An 18,249-nucleotide genomic window follows, 5' to 3' on the forward strand; every position below is an offset into this window, starting at 1 on the left:
TCCAGAACAAACAAGTGTTCTATATTTGAAAAAAACAGATGTGTTAAACAAAAGTAATAAAAAAAGTGGTTAGTCTGCTTTAGGAGATGAGGGAATGACTCTAAAAACGATCTTTTATAACCTAAAAGGAAAGCCAGTTGGACAAATGCGTCAAGCAATAAAAAAGCAATTGGTTAATGCTCAATTAAAATAAGAGTGAAATTTGCTATAAGAGTGAAGAGATTGATATGAAAAAAGGTCTGGATATCTAGAATAATTAATTTTCGGATTAGGGTCTAGATCCCAGGAGAGAAACAGTGAACATGAAGACACTTTGTATCATGGCAGGATGGAAGCTGAATATTTGCTTGAGCAAGCTTGATGAGGATAACCCAACTCAGAATTAATAAAAACTGAAGATGATAAGGATGAAGGTGCATACTGTGAAGCTTAACTGTGAAAAATGTTACTGCACGTGTGTGCCTAATAATAGTACAATAATACATTAAAGCTGACTTTATAATTAAACACTTGTTCTGTGCTGCTACACAGTACTTCATTTAATAAATCCTTTAAATAAACACATTCTGGCTATTTGAAGCTGTATAATTAAGATGGTTTTGAGGAAAGCAACACAATCACTGGTATGAATGGATTGCATCTTTGGTTTGTTTTTTTGTGCAGTTAAATCTTATTCTAAAAACTAGATTTGAAAGACAGCTGGTATTTTGCAACCACTTTTAAAATACAGAAGTGACACTGTAGATGGGGTATTCTGAATTGTTGTGTAATGATCCTATTGTTATGTACTTGTTTGAGGCAGATGCCTAAAACTTGTAGTACTTTTATGATCATGGGATAATTGCACTCACTCATTAAAATTGCCTGGATATAATTGTGTGAATAATTTATAAGATCCTATCTAAATACATTGTTGTTCTTGTTTTTTTTTTTACATTTAAGCATCACGTAATGGTTATGCTGTAGCTTGCATTGTAGAGGAGTTCTATCATACTCCAGTGAGATACAAGTTAGTGATATTACAAATTCACCCTGTAATTACAGTACACGTAAGGTACAGTGGATTCACAGTTGATGCAGTGAAGAGAGAATAATCATCCAAATGTGGCCTGCTTGCCAGAATGTCTGTGGAGTTCAAAATGCTGTTGTTGGCACCCTCTTATCTAGGCTCTCTTATTTATTTTTACTATTAGGCTGTAAAATGAATCAGTGTCACTAACCATAATTACTGTATAAATAATAAGGTGATGATTCTGTTTGAGATAAAAGGATACAGTGCTCTGACTGTAAAGGTTACTGTATATGCAAATGCAGGAGGTCATATCGATACACGTTCTGTGAAAACCAATGGTAGTTTCAGGTATTATTAAGAAAGCAGGTGTTTGCACAGGATCTACTAACGCCAATTGATGTTTTCACGACTGAAGAATTAATATGGTTTGGATACTGCGAAGTATGAAAGAAAATGACTGGAAGCCAAGTCATTCTGAATTAAGAAAAGTACAGCATTTAAAACAAATTCACAAGATCAGGCAGGACATCAATATATTATTCTTTTACTGGTTTTTGTCACAGTTTCGGAAGAGGTACTGCAACGTGAAAAGTCATGTGTCTGTGGCTTGGCTAAATTATCACCCCTACATTCCAAACCGTTCATGCATTATTGATCACCTTTGGTTCTTCGGTGCCCTTTTGCAGATCCGCCTGCGATTGTGGAAAAAAAAAAAAAAACAACCTCAGCCCTGATGGCAATTGGTTAAATCAAATTTAGTAACGTATTCAGATAAACATTGGTGGCAGCTGCTGCCATGGCAACACCATTGTGCCTTCCCTCTCTCCCTCCTTCCCACTGCCCCCCCCTTCACTCCCCTGCCTCTGCTCAGTGCCACTCTCAGTGTGGACTGTGCAAACAAGAGGCTTTAATGGCAGAGCTCCGTAGTGGTGAAAACCTGCTGATCGTTTTGGAAAAACAGTTCTCGCCATGAACGAAGAGACAGCTCCCAGGGGCGATGCTGCAGAGAAGCAAAATGGCATCGGCCAGAGGCGGAAACGGCCAAAAAAGGTAAATTTCTCTGCGATGGAGGAAAAGGGGCTGTAATGTGTGGGTGCTGAAGTTGAGCTCCTTCAGGAACAAGCCAAGCAGACACTGGTGCTTCTTGTCAGCTGGACGAGAACAGGGCTCTCCTGCCCCTCCAAGATCCTGAGGGAGGAGGTGGTTTTTAAACGGCATATTTGCACCGATGTGGAGTCGAAATGCTCTTTTCATGGGTGTGATTGGCTTAGAATGTACTGAAGGAGCTGGTGGAGTGCTGATTTTCTGATAGCTGTACGCCCAAGCTCACTGTTATTGTGACTTCACCACAGGGGAGCTGTCACTTGAGGGAACTGTGATTTGTGTTTTTGGAGGACTCTTAGTCACCACGGACTTCATCCCTGCTAACCAGTCTGTTTTGCTATTTTTTTTCTAGTTTTTGTAAGCCCTTTATTGTTATTGCGTTGTTTCAGTGCGCTGTTTGGTCCCTAGTGAGGGGTACATGTATTTTCACTTCTTGCCTTTGGTCTTGTAGGAAGGGGTTGTTGTTTTCATTTACTCTTTGCACATAAATGGCCACATAAATATAACCTATTATTACCACATTGTATATCTCACAACTGTGCATGTAATCTTTCAACAATTATATTGGCAGGAAATTGCTTTTCGTTTTATTGAAAATATGTATTTCAATTCAAGACATTGTACAAAAGATCTTTAGAAAAATATGTGAACTCTGGTATCTTTTTCTCCTTCTTATGCTGATTTTAATGAGAAATTTTGCCCTTATATAAAAACTTATAATTTATGGATTAACTATATATAATTTATGAAGAAACCAAGTCTCATAATTAAGAAGAAAGAGTCAAGAAGCAGAAGGATTAAGGTTTAAATTATTGATACGTGCCTTCGTTATCTTCAGCTTTGTTAGCTTCGAGAAAAAAGCAGTCCCCTGACAATACTTGAATCACATATCCTGCCTTATTGAGCCTCTTTCTTGGCTGGTTATCTCTGAGAAGCCAGCTTTGCCAGGAGCTGCTCTTTTCCAAATGCCTGTTTTCCACAGAATGTCCCGGAGGAGTTGGTCTCCGTTGATGGTAAAAAGTGCCAGTGATTGATGAAAGTGTAATGTGACAACACAAGGGTGTTTCCAGAGCTTGACATAGCTCTAGAAAGCAGATGGGATGTTTACAGTCTACGAAAGGGGTGTGGATATACTGTATGTGCTACACTTGTAATTTGTGCTCTGTTATTGGTTGTTGAGGCAATACGTTGCGTGAAGAAATACTGATTTCGAAGGGATGTGAAAGAATGGGTGCTGGTTCTCTACAGCGCCAGACCCTCCCTGCTCAGACAGAGCTGAAGACATGTCTGATCTCACTGGTTTCCCTATTGTGTGCATCCTTATCACCGTTATGATGCCTGCGTATGTGACCATCACTGCTTTGTCTTCTTGTAATCTGTTTTCAGCCTTCTGATTGCATTGTTACTTTCATCAAAAATCCTGAACTTCTTTGTCTGGTTGTTGGTTCGTGGTATGAATCAAGAAAATATACATATAAAACTGACCATGGCCATTTAGGGTTTCCCAGGGAGGTAATAAAGCAAAGGAGACATGCACACAAATTTTGAGATCCTTTTTAAACATTCTTGAATACAATGAATAATACTCATCCTACTGTGATAGATCCATAGTGAGATTTTACTAACAGTAAGTGGTGTATGTTTATTTTCTGTTGTGACTCTCCTTAGGGTGAGATACTGTAGCTATGGGTAATGAATAGATGTTTGTTTTTAACATTGATTATTTATTTGCACTGTATTCATCTTGTGCCATGCACGCAATGTATGGAGTTATATTTGGAACATTATTAATTTGCAGTGTATCAATCTTGTTCCATGAAAATGGCTTACAGAACCCTTATGCTGTATGTATGGTATATAGGTTACTTAAAAATACAATCTGAGAATTGGCTATTCAACATTCTGATATGACTACTGGAAATGACATTAAAATGTTTATTCCTAATGCAATTGAGCCTGAATAGCTTTTTCTGCCAATGATATCCCTCCACAGCTGCATTCGAGTAATATTAGAACAAGGGGAGTGTGCTTCCGGATTACAACTGCTTATACTAGCAGTAAGGAGTGCAATATACTGTAAGAGCGATGTGGAGAAGCTTTGCACTGAATCTAAGCTAGTTAAGACTGAATTGCAGAATAGCAATTGACATTGATGGACTTGGTCCCATGCATTTAAACAGGGTTGTTCTTCATATATGTGTATAGGAATATGACTACAACACTAGGTATAGCTATTTAAAAACATGAGTGTGAAATTGCTAATCACACAGCTATGACCCCTTCCTTCTGCAGAACAAATCCATGCAGTTAAGTATTCGCAGCTTAAAATGACAAATTAGTTTCCTGCATTAGAATGGAAGCATGCAGTCTTGTGTGGTTTCAGCAGTACACTGGAAGCATTATCTCATTTTCAATGGATATGATAGGTTTAATCAAAATCATTATCTTTCTAGAGAATGTAGCATTGGTGGAACTACTATTTATAAGAAAAAATAACAACGATGCCTTGAACACTTACACTATAACTACTAGTGGCCCTGTCAGTGAATTTTAACACTGAAGTTACATTTAAAGTGATCGCTTAGTGGTCAAATATTTTAAAATGTTAAGTACGGACAAAAAACACAGGAGCCAAACCAGTAACCAAGTACATGAGGCAAGGTTTCTAGATCACATCAAACATTGAGTGGTTAATTTCAATTAGAAGTTGATTTTCTTTTGGCTGCTAAGTGGTATCACACTGTGATGTTTTGTTCAAGAAACAACTCAAACACCCCATATTCAATTGGTGAAGTGTGGCTTCCACATGTGTATTTGAATATTTCTTTTCAATATGTATACTCATGGGAGGCACAGCGGTGAAGTGGGTAGCACCGCTGTCTTGCAGCTCTGGGCCACTAGGTTCAGCTCTGGACAATTCTGGGGTGCTATCTGGGTGGAGTTTGCATGTTCTCCTGTGTCCGTGCGGGTGCTCAAGTTTCCTCCGGCAGTCCAAAGTCATACTGGTTGGTTAATTGGCTTCAGGAAGATTGGTCCTGGTGTGAGTGTGTGTGTCTGTGTCTGTGTCTGCCCATTGAAGGACTGGTGTCATGTCCAGGGTACATCCTGCCTGGTGCCTGTTGCTTGCCCAGTTAGGCTCTGTGCTCCCCTGCGACCCTGAACTGGATTAAATGGTTAGAAAATGGATGTAGACTCACTAAGTGCTTATTTATATACAGTATAGGACTTTTAGGCTGTCTGGGAGTTTGCACGAAATGTCTAGGGTGTTTCTTTTTCTGCGCAGGTTTGGTGTACATGTACATTTCTATCAGCCCAGGAGAATGGCTGGGTACTGAACCTGACCATGGCTACAGACTTATCATTGTCCCTAGTTATCACAGTATATCCTAAACAGCCCTTGTGCTTGCACTTTGCTAGGCTTGCCAGTAATGTTTTCTGTATTTCTGAGTCAGCTTTTGGGCTCAACATGCAGAATCTTGCTTTTATCCTTGGCATAGTGAATCACACTCTGTATGATTTTGCTTTTTACCTGCTGTGTCTTTCCAAAGCTTTGCTGTTTCAGTGGCCCTGACCTTGTTTTCGCCTCTCTGCTGAAATAATGATTTAAGCTTCCTTTAAAGTCCAGTAATAGGTCCAGCATATTGCTTTTCAGTATTCAGTCTCTTGTGGGTTTAAATCCGGGCATCAGTGTCTTTTTTTCCCTTGCCTGGTGGTACATCCTGGCTTGCAGCTGTGAAGGAACACAGCTATGTAGTAGTTCCATTCAGAAAATGCAGGCTACACACAGGGTGTAAGGAACATATTACCACTCGATGTGAGTGTGCCAGCTTGATAAGGCAGATGGTTACAATGCTGCCTGTGTTGCTGAAGCCATAGCATTGATGTTAGAAAACTAGCTGGTTGTGTCCCATTCCTGTCTCCAAGTTTCAGACCTTGCAACACCGATCTCAAGTTGTCTGCCTATGGGAGTGTAGTCACTGATCTTCCAGGAGATAGTCCACAACATTCCAGTGTTTTATTCAACCATTAAAAAAAAAACCTGCTGGGTCTCTAATTGTAGTCAGTGGTAACTCTGTGGTATCCTACATTGACTAAAAGAAGTCTGATTGCATTTTGTTGGCGACGGTGATTTTAATTGTTTTGAGTGCAATTTAAGTTCTAGGTGTTGCATGTTCAAGCCTGCCTATCAAATCAAGTACCTACCCATGACTCCCGAAGCCATGGTGCACAATTGTGTGATGTGTGATCTAGGGTAGAGCTGGGATTAGGTGTCTCGTTGCTTTCCAGCCAGTAGGAAATTCTCTACTGCCAGCCTACTGTACATTGCATCGGTATGACATCGTGGGCTAACTCTCCTGTCAGGCTGTATGGAGCCTAAAACATGTCAAATGATGAATGATTCCGCACGTGGGGGTGTGAGAAGATCAATCCCACATGTCGCATTCTGTTGCTAGAGAGCTGAGTCATGAAAAAAAAATTTGGGGCATTCCAAAATGTAACAAAAGGGATACAAATGGCGAGGTATTAAGAACAAGAATGAAAGAAGTTGACAGTTTTTCCATGAATCCTGGAAAGGATTCAAATGGAAACATACAAAACACTGACAGTTCAAAATGATTATTATACATTGAGCGTGATACATCTTAAGGCTCGAGTTGTAGATGTTTAAATAAAGTTCTCCATTCCTGAACAAAGTCAGCTTGTTTTTAAAACCTACTGTATGTTAATGAGCCTTGTTTGTTTAATAGGGGGTGTCAATTAATAGTGTTAAAAAAAGGATGAGATAAGAAGTCCTCACTCAGTTCCTTGTCAGGGACCATAAAAATGTAGGTATTACATTTCTTTGTGCTCACGTCTTTAAGAAAAATATATTTTTTTATCTTTTCCACCGAATCAGTTTTGAATCTCTGTTGCTAGTCCAAACAGCCTGACTGAACTTAAAACAAAGATGCATTATAGGACTCCACCTATCTTCTGGTTGCATGCCTTTGCTATTTGAGCCAAACAGATTTTTTTAATAATATATTTAAAAATTATAATAGTGGCTAGAGAAAATCCTTCTGCTATATTTCTCCTTTTAAAAGGAAATAATCTATTAATGCCAGAGCTAATACAGACTAAAATTTAGATTGCACAGGAACAAGTAAAGGTTTATTCCATGCTGAAAAGAGAATAAAAAAGGAAACACGTTTCGGCTGTGGAGCCTTCTTCTCACACCTGATGATGGCTCCACAGCCGAAACATTGTGTTTCCTCTTTTTCTCTTTTCAGCATGGAATAAGACTTTTCCTTTTTCCTTTGCAGCCTATGCATGCTGACTCAGTTACCCACTTAAAATTGAGATTTACTTATAATAGCCTTACTCATCTGAATAGCGATGCTTTTGATTTACTCTAGATAGGAAGGCAGGCAAGACGACTGATTCTGACTGACCCCTCCCTTGTTCCCAGAAGACGCTGGCCATATTCTCTAATAGATTTGCAGGTTTTCACTGTTTCTCTGTAAGACAGTATTGACTTTCATGTCTGCCTGAAGAGAGGAGGCTTAAGACCCTCTGCTAACGTATGACCTGACTGTGTAATGGATCGCTTTCCCTTCAGGAGAGAGTAGATATTTTTCCCTCATTTTTAAAATTCAAACAGATTTTATTTTTTCGTTGGTAAAAATGGAGAGAACACAAGAAAGGAAGCAAACAAGGTAGTCCATCTTGCTCTTTTGAGAGGTTAGGAGATAAGTGAAACCGAAATTTTATCCATACATACATACATTTATCCATACAAAATGTTATTTTAAAGATATCTGATCCTCAACCACCTGTGTTTACGTCTCTGTGTTAAATTCCTTTTTGGATTTTCAAGTGTGTCCCTGTGTCCTTGTTTTTCTACTCAGTGTGAAATAATCCCAAAGGTTAACCTTGCCTATATACCCCTTTGGATATGTCTTGTTAGTTAATTTTAAACCTTAAATATAGTTGCATTTTAGTTCTATGCTTTTTATAATGGTTATAGTGTTCTACAGTTCCTAGTTACTCCTGTGACATGTACTGCATAATGTGTATTTATGCTGCCTGTGTGGAAGATAATACATAATAAACTGAGAAAAACTTTGTTATTCTAGCTGTTAATAGAAAAATAAGAAAATGACCATTTTTCCACAGGGCCAGAAAGATGCTTTTATGGTTTTAGGATGTAGCAGCAAAACATGCCACAGTATAAAAAACATAGCTTGTTCATCTTGTGTGCTGATTTAATTAAAATAAGCAAATAATAAGTTAGTTTAATACTGATAGTTTAATAGTGAACTTAAGTAATAGAAAGGTAATGTAAATCCTTGCTATAATGCCCCTATTAATATAATTATCCTAAAATGCAGCCTTACAAATAGAGAAAATTCAGCTCAGTTTCTTAGACAGCTCTTCTCTTTATTTGGAAATTGTTACCAATGTAAATGTATTGCTGATTGTTCAAAATCCTTTCAGTTTTACTGTCTTTTCCAAAGTTCTTAATATTGCACTACGGAGTTTCCTCTCGACTGGCTTGGGGAGCTTAACATTCCTCTGGAAAATAAAATCCAAATGAGTTTGCCCGCTGCAGCTGTGCTGTCTGTGGCAGACCTGTGTCTGGCAGTGGGTCAGAGCTGGTTCTGCTGGGTACTGTTTGCAAAGGAGCCTGGAGGCGTCTCTTGCGTGCAGAGGGGAGAGAAGGTAATTAAATCGGAGTGAATAAAAACGTACTACTACTGCTGGTGCATTCGCAGTTGATGAAAGTGTTGGGAGTGAAAGACCCTTCTTCTATACTTAAAATCGTGCTTTGGAATTTCAGCATAGTGGAAGGATCAGATGTGTTCTTACTCTCCCCACTTCTAATTGCAAACAATAATCATGAAATCACAGCAGGTCATTATTGGTACGTTGAGCGTGATACGTCATACTGTAAGTCTCGAGTTGTAAATGTTTAATCAAGTTCTCCATTCCTGAACAACATCAGCTGGTTTTTAAAACTCATGTTAATGAGCCGTGTTTATTTAATGGGGGATGTCCATTAATGATGTTAGAAAAGGCTGAGACTGCTCACTCATTTCCTTGTCAAGGACCATAAATTATTTAGATATTTTAAGATAAGATATTTAAGATATTTTAAATATAAGATTGACCAAAATAAGATATTTTGGTCAATCTACTCTGTAATCAAAGGAAATCTTGACATATTTAATTAATAAACGTTCATGTGTCAGATGAGGGAATTGTATGTTGGTTAAGTCAAAGTTATTTCTGGCCTGTTATAAACCAGCCTCTGTAAAGGAATCGTTAAAAAGTAAAGCTGTTTGAATAAATGGTATTGATGTGAATCACATGCTTTTTATCCGTAATTTCCTCTAGGTCATAGTGTTACTCTATAAAGGTTTAATGTACGTGGTTCATGGCTATAGAAGACGGCAAAATTCTAATTTTCTTGGAGAAGACTAATTTGGCATCTACATAAAAAAAATATTTTATACTGTATGTAATGTCTTTGCTGAATTGCTGTACAGGTTCATTTTAGATTTTATCCAATGGCACTTGTAATTAAATTGCATTTGCTTGTACCTGAAGTTCATGTGCTGTCAAGGTTTCAGCATAAAGAGAAAATAATGCAGAATCTGGTAACCATGGCAGTGAGACCTGTGGAATGTGTGGAGTGTGGCATCCTGCACATTCTAATTTGTATTGATAGGCAAGATTCTAATCTCACACCTTCAAGAAGAGATCTCATGCTGAAATTCGTAGACATTTTGTCTCTGTTTCATTATCTCATTTAATTGCTTTTGTGGTCAAGTAAACGTACCGTTATTTTCTAGTTATATGTAATTGAGGACAACTGTCTGTAAAGAGTTTACAAAACATAGATGTTATTTTTATCTCAATGATAGAAGAACTAGAGAGCACTAGGAGATCAAGTGACTCGCCAGTGCTGTATTATTGAAATGTACAGTCAGTGAATATCACCATTAATCATTACAGTTCTTTACAGATCTAGAAATCCCAAAGCTGTCAAGATGCTGCTTATGAAATCTGAAATATCTTCTTCAGTACACAGAAAAAAAATAACTTAAGAATATTTGTTCTTGTTCTTTATTTAAGACACATAACAGGTAAGAAGCTCAAAGCTTAGATGAAGGAATCTGAAAAATTAGCTGTTGTGAATGACTGTCTGTTAATACAGAATGAACTGTATAGCTTTTAATCAGTACAAAGATAGTAGACATTCTATTTTAAGCAGATTCCATTTCTCACTGCCTAGCCTTTTATATTTTTAGTATCAGTCCACAATTTGATTTGAAAAATGGAGCTAGAAAAAAAAAACATTCTAAAAATAATTAGAGTTTTCTGTGGAAGATTTTGTGAACATTATTTAATGTATTTAATAAATACCTAGAAATCTGAAGAAATTTTCTGTAGACTATAAACTGTAGGATATCAATTAAACAATCAATGCTTAGGTTATTTGTTGTATTACTCCATGGTTTACATTTGATATTTTCTGTATTTTTATAAATTCAATACAATTTCAAGACTTGATGTTCCCTGACACTTTAATAATCGATAGTTTAAGTTTAGTTTTACTCTTGGTTTCTTAGTCAGTTTTCCACAGTTTTATCCCCAACCTTCTTTTCACTTCTGTCTTGTACAGTATCATGTGTGTGCTTCTGTCAAGCAATTAGGACTTGTTCAGAAGTAAAAATTGCATTGCTGCTATTCTATAGCCAAATTAGCAAAAATTAAGAATTATTTGGAGAGTTTATTCATCTATGCCAGAATATACTGTGCTCTGAATAATATTTTGTGTATTTTATAGATTACTCAGTTTATACATTACATACTGTATACGCTTGGCCTACTCTGCCAAACAAAGTTGACTACTGTATTTTCTTTTGTAATCCCACCCTGTACTTAGAGCTGTAACTACTTTATACAGTAGGTTGGAAATGGTTATCATATACAGTCTATCATATCTATCATGTGCTGTTGTACTGTATGTTGGAAATGGTTACAGTCTAGTGTAGTGTTCCTCAGAAGGCAGAATCATATAGCTGACAAAATGCTTGAAATAAGTACTGTAAGTAAAGATGTAGTTCAGGTGGGTAGCTGCGTCAGCATGTGTAGGCTGCAAAGGAACAAGTAATAGGTTTATTCTATGCTGAAAAGAGAAGAAAGAAAACACAACGTTTCCGCTGTGGAATCTTCCCCACAGACGAAAGTTGTGTTTTCTTTCTTCTCTTTTCAGCATGGAATAAACCTATTACTTGTTCCTATAAGTAAAAAAGGCAACAAATAGAGAGAGGAGGCAGACAGAGAGCGCAGGGTTGTGTGGCGGGGTGGTACCAGCTGGGGACACCCAGGTGTACAGTCAGTGGTTCGAACAAAGGAATTGCTGGTGAGTGTGTTGGGCGTGCCTGTGAGCAGGGCAGGGGGGGTGGTTGGCGCAACCCTTGGTGTTCAGGCATGACTGCAGCTCCGACAGCACGCAGCCTGCATGGCCTGACTGTCTCCCCTCCTGGTCGAGGAAAACAGTTTGGACTAATTGCCTCACCTTCTTTGTCACAATATTCAGTTTCGTCTCCATCCATATGCTCCCCGTTCCCTTCAGACTTTCCTCCGGTAGGAGTGCCTGAGGAGACGAAGCTTGACTCATCTCCCTCTGAAGCGGGTGATTCGTCTTACCATCTGACAGATACAGGGACGTACACACAATAGACTTCCCATGTTTGGAGAAATCCTAAAACAAAATATTCATAGTCTTTATAATGAACACTTTATTAAAATAGTAGTGTGCACACCACTGTATTATTATGAAGCCCTTTAAGTATGATTCATGAAAGATAAATGTATATCCATTATGCAATTTTCTTTATCAATAATGATAACTAAATGAGAATTTCATAGTCTTGTTACTTAGAAAGCAATTAATGGAAACAGTATATATATATGTTATATATACTATTAACAGTATACTGCTAACAGTATTTCAGTATATAACAAGAAATTGTTATATGTTGTGTTTGTGCAAAGATGAAAATGAAATCTCCTCTGTTCTTATTTCTCTAAATAAACACTTGGTTGTAGTCCAGGCTGTATCCTAAGTCAACTGTTCTGCAACTAACATAATACCTTTGGAGCTGGTGGTGGGTTAGAAGTTGCTGGACAGGATTTACTTTATGTAAACAGTAAATCCTAGAACCCACCTGACAATCGCAGTCTTGCTGTGAAGCTAGCAAATGATTCAGTGTTCCCTTCAGTTAATTCTGACTTGCACTGTGTCAAAGGATGAATTCCTCTGACAGCTGAATCTCCCAAAAGACACAAAGTACAGGTCACAACTGGCAATTGTACATTATGTGGAGAAAAGGTTGAGATATAATTAACCATTCTAAATTAAAATAGTAACAATTGTACAAAAGCAGCCCTTCAGTCCAATCCATCAGTGAGCATCGGTATGTCCTTGCTTGAGACACTTATTCAAAGGTGATTGTTAACCTGAATCAAACAGCAGTGAAGGCGCATATTTCTGAATGGTACACTCAGACTTTGATAAGAAGGACTGCGTCTATGCTACTGCATGTTCTGCAAAAGTAAAATGCTGCTCTATAACAGGTACCTGATATGTACTGTAGATGTGATAATGAACTCCAGCAAGACTCCAAAGCTTATCGCAGTTTGAGAGTAATTAACCATCTGGCCTTTGCAGAAAAGGTTCAGAAAAATGCACCTGAGTGATTTTCAGACTATGAAATGAAAATCCTTGATTATTTTTCTTATTGTAATACTTGTATTTCTGATTTTACCATTATTGCCCCTAATGGACTTTTACTTGCAAATCAAGAGCTCATAGACATACTGTATGACATGCATGACAATAATACAATACAACAACAGTTCCCATAATACAAAACAAAATTCAAAAACATTGCTCAACCGTCTGGTGCCATAAGATTAAAAATCAGACAATTAGCTTGTAAAAAATCTTAGAACAATAAGAACCATAAGATCTACAAACATGTTTTTCATTATTCACAATTGAATGCTTTTATGTATAAATGAAGTAAATGCTCTCTTAGGCTTTATACAAGGAATCTGGTGGAGAGTATATTCTAAAAAGAGAGGATGAGAGGAATCATCTGAGATTTTATGTGCAGTATATTGCTCTGCTAAACATGTTATTGAGTCATAGGATGCTCTGGTAATCTTGCCATCAGTCCCACAACTTACAGTATGAATGTTGTTGGTAATGTTAAAGATTCTATGCTATCCAAAGACTAAAATTGTGATAGAAAACAGAACTAAATATAACCAGTCTTCAGTGAAAAAGACCTTTAAATCTAGACTTCTGTACTGTATATGCTTTTTAATGAATACTATAATTTATACTTGATGTGTCTTATGCTATCACAGATGGAGGAGAGTTTGATCAGCCTATTCTGTTTTTTGAGACTTTTATACTAGAGACTAGAGACCAACAAGCTCATGTGAGACTGATGGAATATGAATTATGAATAACTGGTTTTGAAATTTGAAATACAGTTGGGATGTACTGTATGTGAACAACATTGTGGAAGGCACTACACTATTTGCATTTATCCAGACACCAAGCAAAGTTTTATATTTAGATCTGTGTTATTTCTGTATTATGTTTGGAAGCTAAATAATTTTCCCTTCAGCTAAATTCCTGAATGAAATATGATAAAGTAGAACATGTTTTAGGGAGAGGTTTATTGCACATTAGGTGATAATTTAACATCTGTTATAAACTTGTTTCACAGTTTCAAAGTTCTTAGGAAGTGGTGAAGACCAATTTCTTTGGAAATAGAGTTCAGGATAAACATGAGACAGGCATAAAAATGTAAATAAGTTTTATGATGAGAAATGCTTGGAAAACAAATACATCATTGCACATCTAGCTGTATTGGGACAGTGAAGTGAAATCACTTTTGCTACAGGATGTATTCATGACGTATTTCGCATCAAAAAATAAATATGAAGCAACCTTTTCATCAAACGTCTTATGCATTTTTAAATAATCTCAATATGCTGTATGATATTTAAGCAATTCTAATGTAAGAGATTTTTAAAATATATTTTACTCCATAGATGTAAATCTGTAAGTAACTATAATTGCATTTCTTCAGATTAAATTTCTAGACAAAACAAACATACAGTAATTCAATTCCATGTCAGATCACTCTCTAGTACTATTTCCACTCTATTCTAAAGGTTAAATCTTACAAGCCACTAGATGGCACTTTAATACTCTGCTGCTACAAAATCTACATTTTTGGATAAATCAAAGAAACAATTAATTCACTTCTATTGTGAATACAGATTTTGTCACAGACACCCTGATAAGTTATTAAATGAAACTCGATGGGTAACTGCACCTCCTCATCTGAATAAATCTTAAAAAACAAATGTATGGAGGAATTTGAAAACAAGAACAGAGTTCGGGAAGATACAGAAAACTAAATTTCAGCGGACACATTACATTAATGCATTGTTAAAGGTTAATGGTTAATGCTTATGTTTAGCTATACTGTACTATACATCTTGATTAGCTGGAATGATTAGCAGATTAGGTCCTGATAACAGCTTCATTCATTCACTGACTGAATGAAGATTGTGTACTCCTTTGTCTGCATTTAGGAAAAGCCTTTGACCTACTGTACTTAAATATTACCTTTCCTCTTGTTATAACACCTTGCTTTCCCTGGGACCTACTGTGCATGCTTATGGTGTGATATGGGTTGCAGCACTTCTGTCATAGATTAGATTATTCCTTTCCTGTCTCTGAGGGACTTCTTAAATTTTATAACAAAAAAAAAAGACCTATAGCTCTGTACTGTAGTTGTCACTAACATTTAGGGAGTCCATTGTCATTAACATCATGGAGTTCTCTCTCATAATCACGTTTGGCATACCTTGACATATCCTAGCCACTCAGGATATCCATGATATCACACTCAAAAAGGTTAATTGATTAACACTGCATGCATTATGCTGCATAATTGATAACTGGGGGGTTTGCGTTGCATTTTTAAAAATGTGATGTTTTTGATGTTCTGGTTCACCTACAGTATGCTTGACTGTTGCCTCTTTAAAGTTAAAGCTAATTGAACAACAGCTGCTGTCTCCTTTTCCTGCCTAACACAATAGCCTCATGCCATTGTGGCATTGTAAAATCCTCACCAGATGTACTGTACAACAATCCACAATAACGTTGTGTCCTGGCTCGAAAAGTGAAACGGGTTGTAATGTGGTTGTGCTATCTTTTTTAATAGCATGCCAGACTGTTTCTGATTCAGGCTGATTCACCTCCAGTTTTGTTTCTTAGTTTCTTTGTTTCTTAATCCTATTTCTCCGCTTCTGTGCAACACCCAGGCTACAGAGTTTTGCTTCAGACAAATGACCCAAAGGGAGCCTCCTTAGTCCAGTTAAATTAAGGGATAACATAGGTGAAGAAAAGTAATCTCTGAAGATAAAAGTTAATAAGCAAGGATGGCTGCACAACATGATAAGGTTAAATCCTGATATGGATTTTAAAGACTAGGTTTTTCTCCGGTTCACTGCATTCGTCTCTATTTTCATTTTATAGTGGCCCAAGACGTCCATTCTTATTAATATAATTCTGTTTTTTTAACTGCCCTGGCCCACAGCTATTAGTTTGACACCCCTGGGCCGGGATATCAGCCCTGACGACAAGACAGGGCAGTTGGTTCCATACCTGATACAAAAGGGCCCAGCTGGAACAAAAACTAGCAGACATTTGAGGACTCCAGAACCAGGAGTCACTGCTCTAGTGCATTGTACAATTTTAGTTCAGCATCTCTTGATTAAAATGCCTTTTTAGTGCTTAAGCCACAGCTCTTAAATCAAGGGTGGAACGCTTGATTCTCGAAGGGCCTTGTGTCTTCAGGTTTTTATTTCACCCCAAAATCTTGACAATTTGTAAAAATCTGAAAAAGCTGAAAATCGATCTGTTTGATCATCTATAAATTGGAGGTGGCAGTGGAAAAATGTGTTAACTGATGTAGATCGTGGTAGCACTGATTAAAGAAAGGTAACTCTGCTGTACTTTTGCAGTACTGTGTACTGCGTGCTAACTGCTAGCTGCTGAAAATAGTTTAATGTTAGTTTTGAAATGGTCCCAGTGCAGTAAAGAATTTAAGGTCTGGGATCTCTTCTTGTGCAGGGAATGATCACACCTTTCTATTATATCAGGTGAAGTTTAGAATATTATATTTTATGTTCTGTATACTGTGCAGTATGTGTTTGTATTTAACCCTGTTGGCAGAGACTTAATGGAATGTATCTTTACCAATTAAAAATAGTACAGTATATCCTTTTATGTGGTGTGCTATTTACAACTGTATACATGTAATGGTAAGAATATATTATTGAGTTATGTATTTGAGTTAAGTTATGTACTTAAGTAGATCATTAGAGTGTTCTTGTAACCTTTAGAAATGTTGAAAAACAGCTTTTCTTCACCAGCTCAATTGCAAAAGTTCTCACAGCTAATCTGTGCAGATAAAACTGAGCTGCAGAACCACACATCCTTGGGCAGAAATAAAACATGAACTCAGATCCTTTTAATGAGCTACTGTGGTTTAGCAAAGACACAGCCCCCATGAGTAATGTTCCTTGTACCCAAAGGGCATATTCATAATTTTTCTAAGGCAGGGATGTGAATGCTATTAATGTCTGACAAGCTAGAAAGCTAGAAAAGGAGTGCTTGTCAGGAAAATGTCAAAGCCATGTCTGCTGTATCTATACCTCGTGAATTTTAATAATGCTTTGTTTCTCCTGCTAAAACCTTTAGAATAGTAGCAGATGTAATCTTGACACAGACAGTGTTATAACTGTATTAAGGCTTCCATGTGTGGAAGCCTATGGTAATCTTTAGGGTTTTTGGACTTGGAAGCTTATAAAGGTTTGTAAGGATTTCTGTTTCTTTTGTTCTCATGAAAGAAACTACTCGTGCTGAAAGACTAGGCATGAATTCTGGGACAGAAATGCCATTTAATCTGTGACAAAAACTGTTCTTGTGTCAAAAACGGTGCTGTTCTGACATGTATATTCCAAAACCTTTTCAAAATAATGGAAATCTAATCAACAACCAGAGCTGTTTAAAAGCTCTGATCAACCCCCAAGATGTCCTACAGTTATTTTTATGTCCGTACTGAGTTATAAACTATTTAAAAATGTGTCTCTCCACATTACCTACTGCAGAAAAACTGTTTTCTAATTAAATCAAAACCTTGCATAGATATTTCTAGTATAAGCAGGATAGACTTATGTGAAAACGGGTTTCTTGTGTAAACAAATGTGGTTGCCTGTCACTTCTTTTCCTTTGTTGTCAGTTCGGAGCTTATTAATACTTAATGCTTTCTGTTAAAAAAGCTATTGTTCTGAGTAAATCAAAATGGCTTACTGACTGACAATTTATTTGAAAAATTCAAACTAGTCTGAGTCAAAATTTAATATGTATCATCTTTAGAAAAATGAGATTAAAAAGCGGTGCTGCTGTATAAATGAAGATGGCCATCTAACTGACAGTGATGATTAATTCCATTGTATTCTGAACTTTCAAAGTAAAAATATTATTGTATAAATCTTGAGTGAAGGTCACATCCGTGAAGCCAAAAGGTTTATCTAGAAACTGTACTGAATGTATGGTTGCTTAGCTTGGAAGTAACCTAGTGAAATCATTTGCTGAAAAACAGAGAAAGGGTATTTTAAATATTTGAGCTTTTGCCTCTTTAAATCTATCAGATGCGGATTTGTCTTATTCTTAAAATACCAGGAACTACATTTTTACATATAATGTAAATGTATTTTTTAACTTGAGTGTCAAGCTAATTCTACCATTATAAGTTAACTAGAAGTATTTTTTTCATAGATAAAAAAAAATATATTCTTGTATTTTTACTTTTGTGAATTAAATAAATATGTACTGTAATTCTGATTTGTAGTCCAATATAGAGAGTGAAGTTATGGGACTGTTACGATACCCTCTTGTGAAAGCCTGAGTCTTGCACAGCTAATATAATGGCTTTGCTCTTGTGCTTCTGCAGTACAGATGTAAGAAGTATTTCCCAGATTTG

This window comes from Lepisosteus oculatus, chromosome 1 (genome assembly GCF_040954835.1).
Source record: "Lepisosteus oculatus isolate fLepOcu1 chromosome 1, fLepOcu1.hap2, whole genome shotgun sequence".
NCBI classification, from domain to species: Eukaryota; Metazoa; Chordata; class Actinopteri; order Semionotiformes; family Lepisosteidae; genus Lepisosteus; species Lepisosteus oculatus.